This window comes from Meriones unguiculatus, chromosome 6 (assembly GCF_030254825.1).
Source record: "Meriones unguiculatus strain TT.TT164.6M chromosome 6, Bangor_MerUng_6.1, whole genome shotgun sequence".
Taxonomy (NCBI): Eukaryota; Metazoa; Chordata; class Mammalia; order Rodentia; family Muridae; genus Meriones; species Meriones unguiculatus.
In genome coordinates this window covers 64,481,764-64,502,921 of record NC_083354.1, presented here as the reverse complement: position 1 = coordinate 64,502,921, position 21,158 = coordinate 64,481,764, and the positions used below count along the sequence as shown (strand labels likewise).

The 21,158-nt window shown below is 39.1% G+C and overlaps 1 protein-coding gene across 5 annotated transcripts in view; it reads left to right on the top strand.

Moving 5' to 3' along the window:
- The window catches only part of Znf329 (zinc finger protein 329), a 30,869-nt gene that overhangs the window by 2,758 nt on the left and 6,953 nt on the right, over positions 1-21,158 (top strand). Inside the window, exon 2 of one of the 5 annotated variants that reach the window (XR_009592371.1) lies at positions 4,633-7,558. The exons of 1 other annotated variant lie outside the window; for it this stretch is intronic. The gene's annotated coding sequence lies outside the window, so the exon portion shown is untranslated. Of the gene's footprint in view, positions 1-4,632; positions 7,559-8,008; positions 8,070-13,324; positions 13,395-13,467; positions 13,645-21,158 lie in introns of those variants that run through there. 3 more of the 5 variants (XM_060385565.1, XM_060385566.1, XM_021657628.2) reach the window with 3 other exon arrangements.

Below are 21,158 nucleotides of genomic sequence, written 5' to 3'. Positions count from 1 at the left end.
CTGCAGTAACTTAAACAATATTGGGGTAAAGGGTCCTTTAACATTAGAATTAAAAACATAGAGTGTGAGGTTAATTTGTGAGGATATCTTTTGAGATGCTTGAGTAAACTTACATAGATAAAATTGTGTTCCAGAATTAGAAGCCAGTGTGTGTCATTTCTTCCTTTCTTCATTAGATTCAATAAAGTTTCAAATATTAGTACAATGGTGCTTTGGAGAGGCTTGGCATCTTGGGTCTGTTCACCTTTCTTTCTCCTTTCTCCTAAAAATGTGAGGGATGGAAGGAAAGAGGGACGGAATCTACTCCTCTCCTACGCAAGAATGATTTAGATTGGATTCAAACTTAAGGAGAAATGTCCACGAAAATTACTTGTTCAAAAATATTCTTTTTTAAACGTGATGAACCATCTTGACAGCTCCAACAAGGACTCTTTTTTTAAAAAGATTCATTTATTAATTTATTATGTATACAGTATTCTGCCTGCGCCCAAGGAAAGGGTACCAGATCTCATTATTGATGGTTATGAGCACCATGCGTTGCTGGGAATTGAACTCAAGACCTCTGGAAGAGCAGCCAGCAGGACTGCTCTTAACCTCTGAGCCATGTCTCCAGCCCTGAAGGACTCTTTTGATGACTGTATTAGTCAGGGCTCTCTAGAGAAGCAGAACTGATGAATGAATGAATGGATAGCTATCTATCTAGCTATCTATCTATCCATCCATCCATCCATCCATCCATCCATCCATCTATCTATCTATCTATCATCTATTCATCTATCCATCTATAAAAGGGCTTTTATTAAAATGGCTTACAGACAGTGGTCCAACTAGTCCAACAATAGCTGTCTACCAACGGAAGGTCTAAGAATTCAGTATTTGTTCAATCCAGAAGTCTAGATGCTACAGCTAGTCTTCAGTATACGTTAGCATCCCAAAGAAGTAGGCTCTAATGCCAGTGAAGCATTGGACTTAGCAGAGAGAGCAAGAACAAACAGTCAAAGAGGGAGAGCTTTCTTCTTCCATGATTTTTATATAGGCTGCTAGCAGAAGGTGTGGCCCATGTTAAAGGTGGATCTTTTGACCTCAAAAGATGCCAATTAAAAGTGGGTCTTTCCACTGGGTGGTGGCACATGCCTTTAATCCCAGCACTTGGGAAACAGAGGCAGGTGGATCTCTATGAGTTTTAAGCCAGCCTGGTGTATAGAGCTAGTTCCAGGACAGCCAGAGCTGTTCCCCATCCTGTCTTGAAAAAAACAAAACAAACAACAAAAACAAAGAAAGACAAAGGGTCTTCCTACTTCAAATGATTTAATTAAGAAAAATCTCTCACTCTCATAGGTGTATCCAGCCACTTGGGTTTTAATTAAGTTCATATTTAGTCAAATTAACAACCAACAGTCATAAGTCTGTTAATGGTCCCCCTCCCCCACAAATAATTCAAGATAATCTCTCTGTCTCAAGATATTTACCACAGTTTCACCTATAAATTTCCCTTTGTTATGTGAGGTAATGTGTATACATGCTTATCTGTGGGCTAAGGTGGTCTTCAGTAGAAGAGGAGCATTCCATTCTGCTTACCATAGGAAAGGTGTCCTCTATACACATGCTTATATCCCACTGGCCACACATGACACATCTGCTTCTTAGCTGTGAGAAGCTGGGGAAGAGAATGGCCAGCATTTTGACATGTAATAGGGGAATCAAGTTTTGTTGCACCAAATGAGGGTGAAACAGCCACAGTCAATATACAGAGGTTAGCTTGAGTAAATCTCATCTGTTTCAGGGGAAGCTTCTCAAGTTGAGTTTTCTGAGGGTACTTTATGGTGTAAGTTACTGATAGTAGAGATCTGGAATTGAGTTAAGTCTCAATGGGAAGGGAACAGTCGAGCTGGGAATCTTGCTTATTGGGAGTGCTTGAAAGGGAAGATGGCTTTCCATGGTAGGTAAGAAGAAAAAAAAAGGTGAGTATTTCCTTCAATTAGGAAGGAAGCCAGCATTTCAAAGGATTCTTAATGAGTGAGAGGAATATCTTTAGGATTCATGTGTGAAACTAGCTCACTCATCCTTTCTCCAGGTACCCTGTTAGGAAGCCATTGATGAGGATGCCTAGCCATCAGCAGCAGGGGTTAATCTACTCAATGTAGCCATATGGGTTCATTCTGTTTCTGTTCTCTATGTGATTAATCCACAGACCTATAACTTACTCTGATCTGAACCATTCACTAAAAGGTTTCTTGAAAGCAATTGGGTTAAACGAATGAGCATAAACTGGGAAGCCTATAGTTTTGATTAAAGATTTGGAAAATATATTAGGTTGGAAAATGGCCTCTAAAGATGTCAGGCCCTGATCCCTGGAGCTTCTGACTATTATTCTCACAAAGGACCAGAGACTTTGCATATGTATTAAATTGTAATGGAAAGGCTATCCTGGGTTACCCATGCAACCATGTGCAAGCAGAGAGATTTGAATACGCACCGACACCTACACCTACACCTACACCTACACATACACATACACATACACAAAAAGAAAATTTGTTACCACAGAGAGACAAAGGTTGAAGTTATGCACCCATAAACCAAGGAATGAGAGCATCCACCATAGCCTGGTAGAGGCATGGAATGAATCCTTTCCTGAAGCCTCTTTGTGGTGCTTAACCCTGCCAACTCCTTAATTCATTCAGTGATACTGATTTTATACATATGGCTTCCAGAATACAAGGATTTTTTAAAATTAAGGCAAGTTTGTAGTAGTGGAGTTAAAGTATCCATAGGAATGCAAAAGAAGTACATTCTGTCTTTGCTGGCAGCTATAATATAATTGGGGGCTAATTTAAGAGCAGCTTATATATGGAACTAGAGAGATTTATCAGTGGTTAAGAGCACTTGCTGTTTTTCTAGTAGACCCAGGTTCAGTTCCTAGCACTTACAGTGTGGCCCACACTTGTTTGTAACTACAGTTCCAGGGGGATCTGGCAGCCTCTTTTGGTCTTCTTGGGGAGTCAGGCATGAAACTGGGCAAAACACCCGTACACATTAAAAAATATAACCAGTATGAAGGTAGCCTAAGGGAAAGATGGAAATTGACTGTTTAGCACGATTGCTGAACTGCTAGATCATACTGAGGTTATAGCTGTATTGGTGATCTAATTCTCTAAGCATATAGATGAAAGTTAGACTGAGGTGGGCTAGCTGTTAATAGTTACAAAATCTGACTCAAAAAATAACAGTGGCAGATCCATTTTTGTGTTTGCTTTTTTGCTTGGGTTTGTTTAAAATTGAAGCATGAATCTCTGTCTCACTAATTGGTATTTAGTTGTAAATTTTAAAACTGTGTGTAAGTGTATTTATGAATGAATGTGCATGTGAGTGCAGGTGCCTGTGGAGGTCAGAGACAACATATCCACTGGACCGGGAGATATAGGGAGTTGTAAAACTTCCTGATGTGGGTGCTAGAAAGTGAGCTTGGTTCTTTTGCAAGAACAGTATGCACTGGTAACTACTGAGCCATCTCTCCAGCTTGTTAAGATTTATTTTTATGTGTATGTGTTTGTGTGTATATGTGCACATGTGTGTGCACGTGCCCTTGGAGTCCAGAAGCAGATGTGAAATCCCCTGAAACAGGAATTTGTGAACAGCCTAGTGTAGATGGTGGATCTTCACTCCTGCTCTCTGATAGAGCTGAAATGCTCCTAAATTGTCAGCCATCTCTTAGTCCTGGTATCTAGTTTTAAATGGCTTGACATGGCAGTGCACTCTTGGAATGCTATCACTTGTATACTGAGGTAGAAAGGTAGCAAATTCAAAGTCAAACTGAGCTTCATCTAGAGCTTTAGGCTAGCCTGTGATACAAAATAAACCCTCAGCTCAAAGACAACAAAACAAAACAACACCTTCCAAAACAACAAATAAACCAACCAAAACAAAAAAACCCCACCAGGTCTGAGGGATTTAGTTACTGGTTAAAAACACTGGCTGCTCTTCTAGAGGGATTGAGTTCCATTCCCAGCACCCACATGGTGGCTCACAACTATAATTCCAGCCTCAGGTCATCTGACATCCTCTTCTGGCTTGTAAGGGCACCAGGCATGCATGTAGTATACAGACATACATGCAGGCGACCCCCCTACAATGTTTTTTTAAAAATACATGACACATACATACATATGATATATAGTATATATAGTATATACAGTATATGTGACAGGTTTAAGTCCTCATCTTAACAGCTCAATGACTTTTTTTTTTTTTGAGACAGAGTTTTATGTAGCCTGGGTTGACTTCAACTTACTATGTAGCTAAGATGACTATGAACTTCTGATCCTCTTGATCTCCCTTGTGCTGAGATTAGCAGCCTGTACCACAAAACCCACCTTCATTTGATTTTTTTTTTATTTTATTTTATGTGCATTGGTGTTTTGCTTGCATGAGGGGTCAGATCATGGAGTTACAGACAGTTATGAGCTGACATGTGGGTGCTGGGAATTGAACGTGGATTTTTTGGAAAAGCAGTCAGTGCTCATAACCTTTGAGCTATCTCTCCAGCCCTTCAGTGGACTTTCTAAAAATCTATTTTTAATACTGTGTATGTGTGTGTGCCTGTATAAGTTTTTGTGTACCATGTGTTTGTAGATGCCCATGGAAGCCAGAAGAAGTGGTTGGATACCCTGGAACTGGAGTTACAGGGAGCTGTGTACCACCAAGCATGGATGTTGGAAATAAACTCAGGTCATCTTTAAGGGCAGCAAGTCCTATTATTTGCTGAGTCATTCTTCCAAGCCCCTTCAGTGTATTTAGTTTATAGAAATATATATGTGCTCATCACATGGGTCACAACTGTACAACTTCCTAAATCCTGTACCACTCTTTGGAGAGTATAAAGGTAACCACTACCTTGATTATCTCCCATTAAATAGTTTTTCCTTTCTTGCATCTGGTGGTTTCACTCAACAATGTTTCAAGTTTATGCTAGTTATTGTATCAGTAGTTCACTCTTTAACTGCTGAGGGCTGCTGGAGTGCTTGATTTTTTTTTTTCTCCATTACAACTAAAATGTCTATAGACAACACCCTTTTTACACCTCTTTTGGGACATGGCTCACATAGCATTATGAGTTATTGTTGTTATTTCCTCCTTGGGAATTTCTCCTTGAAATAGGAGAGTTTTTGACTCTGCCTGTTTGAAAATGTTTACTCTTTTATATGAATGCTATCTTTGTTGAGGATTATATTCTAAAACTGGTATCCTTTTGTTACTGGAATCCTTTCTTGTCCTCTAGTACTTAGGATTTCTGAACAGAAACCAGTGCTATGTCTACTCTCCATTTTTCTGTAGGGGTTTTTGGTTGAGTTTATCATTATTCTTGGTATTTGAAGACTGCAAGGCAATGGTATATCTTAAATTCTGCCTAGATATTGGTTGTACTCTTAGAAGTTGCACACCTAAATAAATAGTGTAATGCTATGATAACACACTGATAAGTTACTGTAATCTGTCTGATTTGTTTGCAGTGAGAACATAGAATATTCAGGGGAAATTAATGATATAACTTTCAGCCTTTATATGTTTTAAAATCATCTGTACATTGAAGAGTATGCTAAGGGATGTATGATTTATGTGTGGCTCTTCAAAGTTGGTGGTTTCCTGATTGCAATTGATGAAGAAAGATATGTTGTTGATAGCATTTACATGTAAATTGATTACCAATTGCAATAATTTTTATCAGACATTGCTCATCAGATCAGACTGTGAGTCCCATTAGTTGGTGTTTTTGAGGCAAAACAAAGAGACATGGAGTAAAGAACAGCTTGTCTGTGACTAAAGAAAGCCGTGTTGACAGTCTTCGTGCACTTAGGTGATATGTTTATTTGTGGCCCAAAATCACTTTAGCTTTTTTTCACCTTTATGACTTATTTCATGGAAAATTTTATGATATATTTTATGATTTATTTATGGCAACTAAAATAGAATTTCAACTCTGTTGCAGGATATTTGATCCCATTGTGAACTCCAGAATTGTGAACTGTAAAACCCTGTTTCTTGTTTGGTGTGGCTGAGACTTATCACACACTTTTAATCCAAGAATTTTTTATTGTAAACAGGTGATTATGGTGTGGTTCAGCCAGCTGGAGCACACTCCTTTAATCCAAGAGCTTTCTGTACACAGGATTTAATAAAATTAACCCTAGGTCAAGAGGCGGAGCAAGAAACCAGTTGACAGGGATTAAAGAGTAAGAGGGACTTTGAGTTTAGGGGTATTTAAGTCAGAGTGGAGAAGAAGAAAGAGCTTTTAGCTCTAGCTCTGGCTTATGCTTCAGCTCCTCAGCTTTCTAGCTCTCTGGCGTTTTGGGCTTTGGGCTAGCAAGCCTTGGGCTTTTTGGCCTTTTTTTCCTGGGCTGTCATCTGAGCTAGTGAGCTTTTTGGTTTTTTTTTTTTTTTTGTCTAGACCTGAGCCTTGAAGGAAGATCAGCTGTGTGCTTTCTCTGCCTCTCTGAGCTAGCAGGTTTTTACTCCAGCATCTGGCTCCTGAGTCTTGATTGGTAAAATAGAATGGTTGGGATTTTCATTTTTATAACACAACACAAAGTTACTTCCATATTTATTATGTAGGGTGATACTTCTATAACATTTGAATTTCCTTGTTTAAGATAAAAGTTGTGTCTTTAAAGGTATATCTTTAATCCCAGCACTCAGGAGTCACAGGCAGGAGGGTGAGGCAGAAGGCTGAGCAGTTCGAGGTCATAGTGATACATAGTGAGTTTGAAGCCAGCTTGAGATACATGAGACCTTGTATAAGAAGAAAAAAAAAAGCTCAGTTTAAAGATTACAAAATTAATTTTACCCATAAAGAATTTCCTTACATGAAATACACAAAGCAAGAATCAAGAATACCTAGATGATTTTGTGCACTGGTTATACAGTACAGTTCTCCTAGTGTGATGCCGTCTCTTAAACACGGAGTATTGTATAAAGCTTCTCCCTACAATGACTGATGACTGTCTTCCTCGATAGTGTATATTTCATGATGCTAAGGGAAGAACAATGTGTCAGATTCTCCCATATGACTTTTGAAATGTATTGAGAGGAATTTTTCCTGGGAAAAACTCTTTTACACTTAGCATACTTAGAAAGTTTATCTCTGGAGAGTTCCCAGCTGTGCCTTGTGTAAAGACCATTTTTCATTTATATGAACTCTACCAGTATGACTTCTCTAATATCAAAGTATATATCATGAAGAGATTTTTTTACACTTGGAATGTCTGTATTTCTGCCACTCGTTCATTTTGTTGAGTCAAAGATAGCAGGAGCTATATATAACCATTCTCATATTTCTTATATTTAAAAGGGCTCCGCCTCCAGGACTTATACTGTGTGTACTGAGTTTTGTGTTACATCAATAAAAATTTTGATGCGTAGATTTACTTTACATGATTTCTAAAAAGAAAAAAGAAACAGTTGTGGTGGAGCGTACCTGTAATCCTAGCACTTAGTACGAAGAGGCAAGAAGATCAGAAGTTCAAGGTCATCTTCTATAACTCATTAAAAAAATTCAAAGCCATTTGTGGTGGTGTGTGTCTTTAATCCCAACACTCAGGGAAGCAGAGGCAGGCGGATCTCTGTGAGTTTGAGGCCAGCCTGGTCTACAAAAGGAGTCTAGGACAGCTAAGGCTACACAGAGAAAAAAAACCTGTCTCAAAAAAAAAAAGTTCAATAGTATCCCAGTACTCCCTATTCCTTTGCAGTATATGCAATAAACAATTATTCTGCATAAAATAAAATTCAGTAGGTCACATTGTTTTCCCCATTGTAACCTTCTGAGCATTAGATAATATATGGTCCCTAGGTTGTTTGACCCCCTCACCCCCAGTACAGAGTGTTCTAATAGAATCTTGAATGTTTATACTTCCAGTGGATTAACTTTTACAGGTGGAGGGCTTGGAGAAACTATGTCTAATTGACTGTTTTGTTGAAGATTTATCTTTAATTGCTTGTATGTATGTGTGCATAGGTACTTGCCTGTGAGCCCAGGCCAGAAAAGAATATCAGATCTTCTGGAGCTGGAGTTGCAGGTGAGCTGCAAGATGTGGATGCTGGAAACCTAAGTTGGGTCTTCTAGTAGAGCAGGAAGTGCTCTTCCCTTCTGAGCTACCTGGTGACTAGTACCACTTCACTTTCCCATTAGTAGCCAGTCTGATGACTCAGAAAGCATCTATTTATTTATTTATTTATTTATTCATTCATTTATTCATTTATTTATTTTTCAGGCAGGATTTTTTTGTGTACCATTGGCTGTCCTGGACTTGCTTTGTAAACAAGGCTGGCCTCTTGAACTCAGAGATCTACCTGCTTCTTCCTCCCCAAGTGCTAGGATTTAATTATTTTTTTAATTTGGTTTTTATTTATTAATGTGTATGTGGAAATCAGTACAATTTTATGGAGTCAATTTTCCTCTACCCTTACGTGTGTTCTGGGGAATGAATTCAAGCCAGGAGGCTTACATAGCTTGCTCACTACCTGCTGAGCCACCTTTCTTGCCTTATTTTTGTTACTTTTATGATTATCCCCTTCAGTATAAATAAGCTTGATCAATATTGTACATATTTAGTAATTTTTTTCTTTCTTCTTTAATTTGACCATTCAGAAACTTTTAGTCCATTCCAGTCTTCTTTTGTTGAAGTTCTCTATTCCTGTTAAATGTTAATGTATTATTATTGTGTGTCTGTTTACTTTGTACTTTTATTATTTGACACTAGGGGCATACAGTTCTTCTGTTGACGTTTAGTATACTTTTCATGGCATTTATAGTACTTCTGAGAATGTGTTTAATATATTTGAAGTGTATGTTATGATTCACCACTTTTTCTTTAGAAACCTTTTAAGGGTTTGCAGACATAGGTTATAAATTTTTTCAATAAATTTGGGGAAAATACATCAAATTGAGAAAAACAAATGATCTAGAATGTTAATATATTAAAGCATAGGGTTGAGGTGTATTTCAGTGGTAGAGTGATTGCCAAGCATATTCAAGGCCCTAGATTCAATTCCTAGCATGTTAATGAAACAATTCTAAAATGCATTGAAGACACTTAAATAATAACTTTTTTTACATTATTTATTTACACATTTTGTATTTGGTTGGATTTTTTTGTTTCTATTGTGTTTATTCCTACTTATTATTTCAATTTCAAATCAAAGCCATATTGAGGGGGTTCCTGCAAGTATTCAGGCAGGAACACAAACCCAAGAAGAGATGAGAATGAAAACCTGGCGCAGATTGATTTCATAAACCTGGATTTTGGGGAGTCCAGTGCCAGGCAGTTTGTTGCCATCATATTTAAAACACACGACAATTTGGTGAAAGGTTTCTAGGCAATAATCCTATTAATAATAATAATCCAGTCAGTCCTATTCCAGGTACACAATAAAGCTTAAGGTATAACTACAAAGAAGCTCTTTTACAAAGTACATGTGACCATGAGGGTGGGCTCTATAGCTAAAAGGTTAAAATCTAGTGTGGTCCATTATATACAAATAGCATAGAGCACCAAGTACCTGTGACATCTTCCCTAGGTGGGGAAGAGTCTGAAATAATCGTTCTGGGGAATTTGGGTGAGGTCTGCCTTTATAGCAAAAGGTGGGTGAGGTCTGACTCCAGAGATAGCAATAAGGTCACCAGGTCTTTAATGAAACCCACTCCCAGCTTTCTGTATAGAATAAAGATAATTTGATTTTATCTCCTCCACTGAGGAGACACCTCTGCATGATTCCTAGTTCTTTAGTGCTTCTCTGTGAGTACAAGGACCTCTGTGCCCACAAAAATTATATTCTGTTAGCTATTTTCCTTTGTTCTGTTTTTTGATTTGTTTTTCCTTATTTTTGTTGTTTGTAGACAGGATCTCCTGTAGTCTAGGCTGGCTTTAAACTCCTGATTGTTCTGCCTCCACATCCTGAGTGCTAAAATTATAGACATACCCTTATGTGCCAGCTTTTTCTTTGCTTTCTTCACAAATATTCTATTGCCCCATGACTTAAGTGTTTTTGTTTGTTTATTTATTTGTTTTAGTCAGGGTCTTATATATTATAAGGCTGGCCTTGAATTCCTGATGGGTACCTTGTGTTAGTATTTAGGCTACCTGCTTCTGGGTTGCCTAGCAACCTGTGATGTCATCATGTGTTGCCTGCCAGGTACCCATACCTGGCAATCGAGGTTCAGTTGCTCCATAAAAGGATCAACCCGCCACTTTGTCTATCTCTTGCCTTCTTACTGTTGCTCTCCTGCTCTCTCCCCTTTCTCTGTCTCTCTATCATGTCTTGCTCTCTTCTTCTCTCTCATCATCTCCATCCATAAACCTCTTTCATATGAAATCTGTGCATGATTGGCCCTAACACCTTGAGCTCCCAATTCTCCTGCCTCTACTTTGCAAGTGCTGGTACTGCCATGCTCTGTTTAATATTTCACTTTAAATCTTTCACCTTTGCTAGTAAGAATATTCAAAACTTTCCTTCTTAATTTTATTTTATTTTTTTCATTTCACCATCCAGCTTCAGAAGATTTTAATAGAGTTGTCTGTTTATAAATATGAGACTCAGGCTGTTCAATTACAGAAAGTTTTCTATTCTAACTTGCAATTCCTGTGTTTGCCCATTTGTGTTGGGCTAAGGGCGTTCGTCTTCTCTTACAGTAGTTGGTCTTCCTTGCTAGTGGCTGTCTCAGCTCTTAGGTGGTTACTGGAGCCTTGTTTTTTGTTGTTCACTACATTGTACATTCTTATTGACTATGCCACAGTAGGTGTCAGGCCAGGGGATGCGGCAGCTGCACACAACCAGCCATGCACAGATCCTGGTTGCAGGCACCTCCTTTATCAATAGAAACAACAGCTCATTTCCCTGTTTTGTTCTGGTCCAGCTCTTTGAAGTGTGAATGGTTCAGCCAAGTCTAAGTTGTCATAAAAAGGAAACCTCTCCCAAAGGAGACCGCACATCTAAAGTCTGATTCTGGGAGATTCTTAAGATGTCTTTTTCTTTCACCTAGCCTATCAAAAAAAGAGAGGATAGGTCTTATCATGGGTGCCTGCATCAAACACATTGCCTGGCGGCTTTACCTGTATACTTGTGTAGATGGATAGAAGAATGAGCCGTAGGCCATTGTATCTTCCGCATTCAAGAAGCTACCTTCTCAGAAAACCCAGCCTATCTGACTTGTGTGCTCTGGTGCCTCTTCTGTCCTCTTTCCAATCTCACAGTGGGAGTACTGAGGTCATAGAGGTGTGCCACTGTATTAGGCTTTCGAGCTTTTTATTTTAAGTAGGGTCTGAGAAAGGAACTCATTTTCAGGTTTGCGTGACAAGCACTTATACCCATGGAACCGTTGTGTATCCTGTTGATTTTTGTTTGGCTCAACTGAACCTCATTATGGTGACTAGGCTGGCCTGAATTCATCTTAAGGATATCCACCTGCCTCTGCCTCTTAAAGGGGTGTACCAGCATGCCCAACAGTTCAGTGTGTTTTGAATACAGCTCTACAACCACCAACACAAAACAGAATACTGCTATCACCCTAAAAAGTCCCTTTGTAGCAGCTTCTGTCTTCCCACTCATAATTCTAATCTGCATTTTGTTGGTTATCTTGTCTTTTTTTTTAATTTAAAGAGATTTATTTATTTTTATTTTATGTGTGTGGATGTTTTGCCTCCATGTTTGTCTGTGCCCCACTTGTATGCAGTCCTTGTATGCATCAGAAGAGGACAACAGATCCTCTGGAACTGGAGTTAGATTGTTGTCATGTGAGTGCTAGTAATCAAACCCAGGTCCTCTGGAAGTGCAGCCTGTGCTCTTAACTGCTAAGCTATCTCTTCAGTCCTGTTCTTTTTCTTAAAAACAACAACAAAAACCCCCAAAACTCACTTCTTTCTGGTTCAAAACGGAGAAAGCAAGTTAGAAGTTTTCTGTTCGTTAATCTTCATTATCAAATTGTCTGGGTTTAGAAACACCTAGGATGTTGGTGAAGTATATCCTCGGCCTGGGGAGATGGAGAGAGTGGTTAAGAGCACTCACTGCTCTTCCAGAAGGGGTTCAATTCTCAGCACCCACATGGTGGCTCACACTGTTTGTAACTCTAGTCCTAGAGGATCTAACACTGTTTTCTTACCTTGAGAGCACTATGTGCGTGTGGTGCTGTTAGGATCCAGAAGATGAAAGAACGATCCCAGACTCAAGTAGCATGCAAGCAACAAAAGGCGTTTATTCTGCAGAAGACCACCATGCCGGGGCCACCATCCGGGCAGAATGGTTTGTGCAGGCCTTTTTATAGGAAACGAGGGGATCTCAGGGACAGTTAGGTCATCTTTACTGTATTTAGCGCAGGTCAAAAGCAAGGGTATGAGTGCATCTAGGGCTTGACTAGGGGTTGCGGGGGTGGGGGGGGTGGGGGTGGTAGTGTATCTCAACTGGTTCAAACTGGCTCAACCTGGTTAATTCCAGGGAAGTTACAATGGTCAACTCCTAACTGGCTCGAGTCTGATGGGCTGCATTCCTGAGGATAAGGCTGCCAGCACAGATGCCCCACCCTGAGATAAGACCTCTTTTTTGTGTTTATCGCCAGGCTGTTCTGTTGGTAGGGGATTTTATGGTTCCTGGAATTGGTGACCTATGGCCTAGTTCCTGGGACTGATGACTTTTGGGGTAGGGGGTCAGGCCTGGTCCTCTCAGTGCAGGCAAAACACCCATACACATTAAAGAAACAAACAAACAAGCCAAGTGTTGTGATTCACATCTTTAATACCAGCTTCTGGGAGGCAGAGGCAAACAGATCGCTATGAGTTTGAGGCCAGCCTGGTCTGCAAAGCAAGTCCAGGACAGCCAAGCCTGCACAGACACCCTGTCTCGAAGAAAAAAAAAAAAAAACCCAAAACAACAACAAAAAACAAACATACCTTATTTCCACCAGTGATTGTCAATAAAAGAGGTAAGTTTGGCTGAATGTTACCATTTCTCCAGTAATCGTATTTTCGTCAAATTATGCAGTAAATAAAAATGTCTCTATATTAAAATTATAACATCAAGGGAGTCCTGGAGATGCGGAGGTGGGAGACTCTTGTATCCCGAGCCAGCCCTCTGAAAAGACAGAATCATGGTAGAAAATGAATATCCGTGAGTCCTCAATGATGTAGTTGTAACTCTGTAAATTAAAGGGAAGAGACATTTTTTTCCTGATCACAGTGCCGTAGGTGACAAGCTTAGAGAGCTGCAGGGACCAGTGAACCCTGCAGAGCTTTCAGATCAGCAGTGCGTAGCAGCGCTGAAGCTTCAGCCTGCATGCGTGCGCAGCCCAGGACCGGGGTATGCGCATGCGCATGCGCATTCGCAGCAACCATGGCTGCCGAGTCCCGCCCGCAGTGAGTGCTGTCGCACCTGGCGCCGTTCTGTTCTTTAGCTTCCCCTCTGAGTGTTGTGCAGGAGGAAGTCGAAGGGTGTTGGAGGGGTGGCGTGCAGAGCGTCTGCATCGGGCTTCACGGGGGTCGTGGCCGTTTCGGGCTCACCCAAAGGGTGTGACCGGGGGCGGTGCTGTCCTCGCGGGTGTGCAAGCCCCCGGGTCGGAGGGGTTTCTTCCTGGCTGGTGTGGACGCTTCTCCGTGCTTCTGTCGGGTGAGGCCGTCCTGGCTCTTTCCTCTGTGTTATTCATATGGGCCCAGTGTTCTTGTCTCGAGGCCAGCTGTTCCCGAGATCCTTTGGGCGCCTGGGCCCTCTGTATCGGGCGGGGCTGTTTTCTGTGTAATCTAGGTGGTTTTCCCTTCCCTCTACTGATACTTGCAAAATCTATCTTATTTATATATGTTTGTATCCAGGAAGGTTCATGTGTCCATCCCCTGCCTTCTAGCCGTTTCGCCATCTCCTCCTTGGTTTTCAGTGGTTTTATTTCCCTGTAAAAACACGCCTTTGTCCAGCCCTTTCTAGTAATTCTTCATTCTCCCTCTGCCTTCTCTTCCTAGTCTTGTAAATTGAAAGATTTCACACCCAGAGCTAAGTTGCAGGCATAATTTAATAGATACAAAACCATACAGATTATCAGGTTATTAACACTTTGCTACATTAGCTTTTCCTTTCTCTTGTGTTAACAAGCTCACTATATTTTGCACACACAATGAGTACACACAGATAAGACACAGGCATATATTAATATAGTGTTTGTGTGTGTGTGGCTGGATTACTAAAAGTAGTACTGTAGATATTGTGACATTACACTTTGAAATTTTGTTAGTAAAGATTCTCCTTAAAATATGAAATTTAAAATACTTTTTTAATTTTTGTTTTTTTTTGCCATGAGCGAAGGAGCAGAGGTATCCTACTAACCTCTCTGGCTACACCCTGAAGAAAAATGTCACTCTTGAGGGGTTGGAGAGACTGTGCTCTTCCAGAGGACCTGAGTCTCCCCCGCCCCTACCCCCAGCACTTAAGTCGGTCCAGTCATACAGTGCCTGTAATTCCAGCTCCAGGGGATTCACCCAAGTATCCAATGTACTATTCTGGCTTCAGATAGCATCTGAATATAGGTGGCATTCACTCACATGGACACACGTGTACACATAATAAAAATAAAAGAATCCTAACTGCCCATTTTAATTCTGAAGGAGACAAGAGAATTCCTAAGTCGCACCTGACCTATGATAGAATGTTGTTTGGGCCAATCATTTCACAAATTTATATGTAAAATTAAGTTTGTTTTCTTAATAGTTTTAAGATTCATTCTAGGATAATGTGTGGTGTTAAGTTTGTCTTTGCAGTCACCTTCAACTATTAATGCTATTCCTTTTATTGACAATTTTGTAATGTTTTGACAGATGTTTTTTAAAAACATAGCTGGTTATCTTGTAGGGCATGCCTGTGTTCGATTCATACTGACATTAATTCTTTCAGTAAAACATATGAAGTGGCCATTCTTTGACCATGTAGCTAAAGTGCATGCTGTCATTAGTAAATCATTCTTTGGGATGCTACTTTGAATTCTTTTGTTAATTTTTTGATTTTCAAAAACCTAATATTCCTGGTTTTCATCTTTTTTGTTGGTTTTGTTTTGTTTTTTTGAGACAGGGTTTCTCTGTGCAGCCTTGGCTGTCCTGAACTCACTTTGCAGACCAGGCTGGCGTCAAACTCACAGAGATCCACCTGCCTTTGCCTCCCCAAGTACTGGGATTACAGGCGTGTGACATTGTTCTCGGCTTTACTCCTTTTCATGTAGTCAGACATTTAAGGTTTCTTTTGAGGGTGGTATGTTTTATGTCCTTTGATTTTTAGAGAAATTTGTCTTTATCCTACTAACATGGATAAATCCTTAGCTCTGTATTTTGCTTTATCTCTTTTCTTAACTCTGTATTCTCCCTTACCCCATCCCCTCCACCCCTGACTGTGTGTGTGTGTGTGTGTGTGTGTGTGTGTGTGTGTATAGTTTTGAACTGAGCACCTTGTATGTGCTAGGCAATCACTGTTATTGTGCTACATTATTTTATCCTATGGTTTATGAAGCTCCCTCACCCATTAGTCTCTTCTCCATAATTTTATAAATGTGTGTGAGGATGTGTTTTTAATTAGGACTTGGACTATTTTTCCCCATCTGAAAAAGCAGTAAGAGAAATATGGTGATGCATTCCTGCAATCCCAGCAGTTGGGAGATGAACAATTTTATACAATGTTATCACAAGTTCTCTCCTGAACTTGTACTGTACCATCAGTGTGCCACCTGACAAGTAGGCCAATAGATCTGACCCTGGTGGGCTCAACGCACTTGAAAACGATGACAATAACAACAAAAACCTGACTATGTGGTTATACCACATAGTTTATCCTTGTAAGGTATATAATTCAGTGGTATTTTTTGTTTGGTTGGTTTGGTTTTACTTTTTTGAGACAGGGTTTTACTATATAGCCTTGGTTGGCCTAGAATTTGCAGTTTGGATCAGGCTGTGCTTGGACTCGGAGATCTACCCATCTTTGCCTCCTGGTTGCTGGGTTGAAGGCCAACACCACCGTGCCTGGAACATTTTCTCACCCCCCCCCCCCACACACACAAAAGGAAACCAATACTCATTAACTCTCACTTTTATCTTCTCTATTTCTCTTTGCTGTAGCCTTTTTTGGGGTCTGTTTTGGAGATTCCATATAATTAGTTGTAGAATTTGGTCTTTTGTGTCTGGTTTCTTTGATTTAGAAAATGTCTTCAAAACTCATCCATGTTATAGAATGTATATGTACTTTGTTCAGTTTTATAGTTTTGTAATACTCTATTTCTTCAGTATATATATATATATATATATATATATATATATATATTTCTGTTTTGGATGTCACAAACAATTTTTCTGTCTCATGGAATAGCTACATAGAAGCAGAATTGATTACCACGTCTTAGTGGATATGGCTTTGATTTGCATTTTTCTCATGGCTAGTCCTTTCTTTTGCTGATTGTTCATTTTCAAGGAAGTGAGCCCTTACCCAAACTCCCAGACTCCAGGACTGTGACAAATTTCTGTCATTTAGACCATGAGACTATTGTATATTTGAATTTAGAAAGCAATATAAAGTAAGATAAGAGCTTTGCTTTGTTTGTTTAAAAAAAGTGGGTTCTCATTTTTTTCTGTATCTATCTATCTTTCTATCATTGAGGGGGCAGGGGCAGGGTCTCTTATAGCTCAGACTGGCCTTCAATTCTTTTTTTTTTTTTCCATAAATATGTAAGAGGCCTAGACCTTCAACTCTTGATCCTCTTACCTCCACCTTTCAAGAGCTGGGATTCTATGGGATCCATGCCTGTCCCATTTTGTTATTGGCTTCTAAGTTTTATATAGTCTAGATCATGTATATAGCCTTGTCTCCCTTCTGAGATGAGAGACAGTGTTTTGACTCTGTTGGTTGTGTTAAGTCTTAGGCTTTGATAAAGTAAATATCAGTTATGAATGACAGGAACAATTTTTAATTTTCAAGATTAGTTACCTACCCTCTTCACAAGACAGTTAATGATCTGAGTTTAGGTAGAACTTGTCAGACATTAAATTTTTTATTTTAATTTTATGTGTATGGGTGTTTTGTCTGTGTGCATATGTGTATATATATGTACACCACATGCATGCAATGCTTACTGAGACCAGAAGAAAGTATATGGTTTTCTGGGACTGGAGTTAGAAATGGTTCCAAGCCTTCATTTGGGTTCTTGGAACCATACATAGGTCCTTTGCAAGAACAGCAAGTACTTTTGTTTTGCTTTTAAGTCCTCTAATATTTCTTGGGATTTTTCCTTTCTCTTTTAAAAATACATGGTTTTCATTTAGTTAACACATGGCATTATGTATAAATGGGGTATAGTATGAGAGGTGAACTCACTAGTATTCTGGTAAGAGTATGATTATATAAAAAGCCTCAACTTTTATGTATTCAAGCAATTCCCCCACCCCTTTGTCTTATAAGGAGGCGAAGGTGGTGCCCAAGCTTGGATTTCTTTTTAGTGGAAGAGCAAGGTGCATATTATATTTTTCTGGAGCACCACTCCTTATGGGAATTTATGGTTCATCCAAATGAATTTAGAAGCAGTAGATGATTGTGTTGTTGTAGCCAGTGGAGACATTTTGGGGACACCATGCTTTACCCACAGCTGCAGATATGGTTTTGCTATTCATATAATTGTATATAATCTATCAGTCATGACAGATTGGAGAAAATCCATAGAGACCTTGCAGCCCTGATGTCTATTAACCTCCTAGTTTAAGATGCCCGGGAGTTTATCGTGGTTACTGTTTTTGATGCTAGGGCTAGAACATAGGGTATTAACTAGACATACTAAGTAAATACTCTTCCAAGATAGATTTTTCGCTCTGTGGTCTTCTCCCCCCCCTTCACTATAAGTGTTAAAGACCAATAGTGTCTGTCCAAGAACTAAGTTTACTTTAGCCTCAGTTTGCCACATGTTCTTTTTTTTTTTTTTTTTTTGAGACAGATTTTCTCTGTGTCTTGGAACTTGCTCTGTAGACCAGGATGGCCTTAAATTCAGAGATCTGCCTCCTGCTGCCTCCCAAGCACTAGGATTAAAGATGTGCACCACCACTGCCCAGGGCATTTTCATTCTTACTTGCTTATAGTAATTTTTATCAAGGTTTTGGCTCTGTCTGTCACTGAGTAATAGATTATCATGTTATCACTTTCCCAAAGAAATGCAAGTTTGAGATACATACATACATACATACATATATATATATAATCTATATTTCTTTTTAATTTGGTATATTCTTCTAGTGATTGATTGTTAGCTTCACTACATTGTATGTATCAGCAGACTGGTCTCTTCTGCTGTTGCATGGCCTTTGTTCAATATGTTCTTTGGTTTAGTTTATGGTCATTTTAAGCAAATGTTTCACATGTGCTTAGAAAACATTTGGCTTTCAATGTACATGGCTTTCTATGCAGCTATTTGATAAGCCTGGCTCCTGAAGTTTTTGCTGCTTGTCTCTGTCTAGTTTCTCTGAATTTCCAATTCTGAAAAGGAAATAAGCCTTTCACTGTGTTTGTATATATTGATTTCTTCTTCTGATTGTGGATGCCGTTCCTCTGTGCTTTGATGTCCATTACCACTGCTGTATTGTACTGTGATCCCTAGCAAAGCAGCATTGTTTTTTGTTTTTTTATTCTTTTCAGCATTGGATTAAACTTCCAGTTATCATTTCTTTTTCTTTCTGTTCCCTCCTTTCTTCAATTCCCCCTCCTTTGGAGAATTGTTTTTGTTTTTCTGAATTTGTTTTTATTTTACTCTCATCCCAGAATCTTGGTGAAACTGGTAGTTTCACCCTTCTTTGAAAGAAACCTTCCATCATTGTTGGTTTTCTACTTTGATATTGAGTAATCATGAACAATCATACTAAGTTTCATCTTCAGTATTACTGGTCTGTCTTTTTCCTTTATTTAATATCATTTCATAGGGAGCGGAGGGATGGCTCAGTGGTTAAGAGGACTAGCTGCTTCTCCAGAGGACTGGGTTCAATTCCCAGTCCTCACATGGTTGCTCACAATCATCTGTAACTCCAGTTCCAGGGAATCCCACACCTTCTTCTGGCCTCTGCAGATACCAGACATGCATGTGATGCCCAGATATATATGCAGAGAAAACACTTATTCACATAAAAATAAAATAAAAATTAGCAAAAAAAGATCATTCCAGAGGTGTGTATTGATTATTCAGTTATCCTGATCAAGAGTTATTTTCTGAGGTGACCATTTGCATGATAGAAGGGAAAATGAAGAAAAACAGTGTTAACAGTTGCTACCAAATTATTTAGCCATGCTCATTGCATAATCACATTTTTAAACTAATATGTGTATGCCAGTCTGAGCTTTGCATTATCATACTTCTATTTATTCATTTAATTAATTTATAGACAGGGTTTTACTATGTAAGCCTGGCTGATCTGAGACTTGCTATATAGAGTAAACTAGCCTCATACTTGTGCTGAGCCTCCTGTCTCTGCCTCCCAAGTGCTGCCTTTACACTTGGTTTACACTTCTGAATTTCCCTTTTCTTTTTACACACATCTTGTGTTGGTTTTTTGTTTGCTTGCTGGGTATTTTTATTTATTTGTTTGTTTATTTGTAACACAGGCTGATCCCCTCAAGTCATTCAGCTTCATTTTTCCAAGTGTTGGAAGTATAAGCAAGAGAGAGTTATAGATTATGAGTCATATGCTGAAAAGGCTGAGGCAGAAAGATCACTTGAGCCCAGGAAGTTTGACAACATATTGAGACCCTGTCTCAAAACCTAAAGCAGAACAAAACTCAAACCAATCTAAACAAAACAAAAAAAAAAAAAAAAAAAAAAAGAGACAAAAACAAAAATACATAATTGCATGATGGACAGAATGAAAAGATTGTTGTTGTTACTAGATGTCTGTTTTCTCATTATGATAAAATACCATTTTTGTCTTTTTGTGCATTTCTGTATGAGTTCTTTGTTGCTATTGGGTGCTAATCTTAATCACTAATAATTGTCTCCACCTTCCACTTGTATATTATTTTTGTTATATTTTGTATTATGGAAAATTTAAGTGTTGGTGTTGATTTTGTTAAGTCTGTGTATATGGCTTTTGCTTCTTAAACTCTGTGGCTTAAAATCTGCCTGATCTATGAAAGCATCCTTTGTACTTCAACCATTGGTTTTATGTGGAAGACTTTATCAACTTGAAATACAGTGTGATCTGAGTTAAGTGTCTAATTTTACTTCAGAAATTTTAGAGAGCTAATTGCCTTTCTTTAAACTTTTTTCACATTTACTGATTGATTGATTGCATTTTTGTGGGCCTGGGCATGTATGTTTGCCTACCTGTGGCAGTCAGAGGACAGCTTTTGGGGGTTAGTTCTTTCAATTCACCAGGTGCGACTGGGGATTGAACTCAGGTTTTTAGGTTGGTGGCACTTGCCTTTACCCCCTGTGCCATCTCATTAGACCCCAGTCGTCTTAATATTACGAAGTAGAGAGAGAAGAAAGGTAGTAAGAACAAGATTAACAATGGTGGAGAATTCTGGAGCTGTTTTCCAAATACTTTTAATTCTGTATCCTTGGATCTTGCCTTAGAAATGATCAAATTTTCACAACTTTGTAGGATTGTCTCTAATGGATTTAGGATGTAGACACAGATCTTTCAGCCTATGTTGAAAGATCTTTAAAAAGCCTATCTTTTCTAGCCTATGTTGTCTTCTCATCCATGAAAGCAGAACTCTGATCATAGATCTGGGACAAGATCTGTTTATTCTATGTTATTATAGATACATTGTGATATTGGGGCTGGGCTGGGAGAACGTGTGTTGACTTCTGATGAGGGACATTGGTGTTGGAGAACAAGAAGGCAATGTCCAAGATGGTATTTCAGAGTGAGCAGAGATGTCTGGCTCCCCATCTCCCATGTACCAAGCTAATTATTTTGGTTATATTTATCCTTACGCAACATTCCTTTGCCCTCTTCTCTGAGAGTACCACAGTGTAATGTTCCTGCTTTAGAACCTGCTCTTAGCTTCCACCCCTGGCCCTCATTTGAACTACCTGTTTTAGGGATATGGATTTGAAAAACAAAACAAGTAAAATATACTCACTTAGCTAATTACCATTTTTCATTTTCTTCCAGATATATCTG